A 1968-nucleotide genomic window follows, 5' to 3' on the forward strand; every position below is an offset into this window, starting at 1 on the left:
GGAAAAAGTTTAATTTAACATTTTTGATCCAATACCCATCAGAGAAGGGGCTAATATCAAAGATACAAGGTACTTACAGAACTTAACAAGAAAATAAATTCTAACCATATTAAAAATGGGGAGAAGAAATGAACAGACACTTAAGGAAGAAATATAACCAGCCAAAAGGCACATGCAAAAATGCTCCACATCACTAACCAGGGAGATGCAAATCTAAACAACTATGAGATAACATCTCACACCACATAGACTGGCACACACTACAAAGAATAAGAACAATAGGTGCTGGCAGGATGTGGAGAAAAAGGAACTCTCATTTGCTGCTGGTGGAATGCCATCTGGTTAGCCCTTATGGAAAGCAATATGGAGATTCCTTCAAAAACTGGAAATTGAGCTCCCATACGATCAAGCTGTACCACACCTAGGGGTATGCCCTAGGGACACAAAAATGCCTTCCTCACACCTATATTCATTGCAGTGCTGTTTACAAATGCTAAACTCTGGAAACAACCAAGATGCCCTTCCAACAGATGAATAGCTAAAGAAACTTTGACGTATAAACAATGGAATATTACACAGCTGTCAGGAGAGATAAAGTCAAGAAATTTTCCTATATATAGATGCACATGGAATCTATTATGCTGAGTGAGTGAAATAAGTCAGAGGGAGTGAGATGATGCAGAATATTCTCACTTATCTATGGGTTTTAAGAAAAATAAAAGATATCATTGTAATAATGCCCAGACACAATGGAGATGAGGGCTGGAAGGACTGGGTCCCAATATGAAGCTTAGCACAAAGAGTGGTGAGGGCATTTAGAGAAAAAACTATACTGACAACTATAGTGACAATGTCAATTAGTGAGAGAAGTAGAATGCCTGTTTTGAATACAGAATGGGGTAGGAGGAGGTAGAGGAGGAGGGAGATTGGGATGTTACTGATAGGAAGGTTGCACTGGTGAAGGGGGGTGTTCTTTCTATGATTGAAATCTAACTACAATCATGTTTGTAATCAAGATGCTTAAATAAAGATAATATTAAACAGTTTTTGACTAAAACAATATTTCCATCTGGTGGGGAGGCAGATTGGAATAGGGAACGATGTGGAGTCTGCTCAGTGTGAACCCACTTCCCTATCTCCCTCCTCAGAGCTTCTGTGGAGTACTAAGTGTTGCATTAAATAATTAAAGATGGTGCTGGATGGCGATGGATGGTGAAGGATGAAGGCCTTTGTTCTTAGGCCCAGGCCACGTGGTTTCATCCCCCATCTATCGGCGGGTCTGGGGTTCAGGAAAGCGATGGGTATAGAACTCACTCACAGGCAGGTATCAGGAAGCATCTACTTTATTCATGCCCTATTCACCACATGTGTGTGGGCTACTCATAACCTTTCAAGCATTAGTTATTCTTGGCCCTGCATCTTAACTCCTTTCAGCCATCTTCCCTTTGGGCTCCATGCTGGTCAAAGACCAGAACGTAGAGACCCAAAAGCCAGAGCGCCCAGCAGCGCAGAAAGGTCCGAATCCCCTCGGTCCAAGGCTTATCTAACTTTTCCAAGACCCCTCCCAGGAATGGGTGGGGTCTTGCAGGTAAGGTCACACATAATATCTGGTTCCCAAGACCCCTCCCAGAAATGGGTGGGTCTCAGGTAGCTACACCTAAATCCAGGGTCTCAGATAGGTACACCAACACTAAGTATTCCTCTGTGTGAATAAGACCCTCTGCAATAGGTCTGCTTGAATTGTGTTGGCATTTTCTAGACTGCATCTTGCTTAGGGGCCAGATATGAAGAGAATGAATAGTTAGATGTGAATGTGTGACTATGCTTTGGGCCAGGTGAACCCAGTTTGTTCTTTACTTAATTATTGTGAGCACAACCATGGTTTGGTTTGCTGCTGGAATGGTATCAGAGTGGCAGATTCACAGGAGACACTGTCAGAGCCGCTTATATCTTGAGTGGTGAGGATTC

This window comes from Suncus etruscus, chromosome 11 (genome assembly GCF_024139225.1).
Source record: "Suncus etruscus isolate mSunEtr1 chromosome 11, mSunEtr1.pri.cur, whole genome shotgun sequence".
Taxonomy (NCBI): Eukaryota; Metazoa; Chordata; class Mammalia; order Eulipotyphla; family Soricidae; genus Suncus; species Suncus etruscus.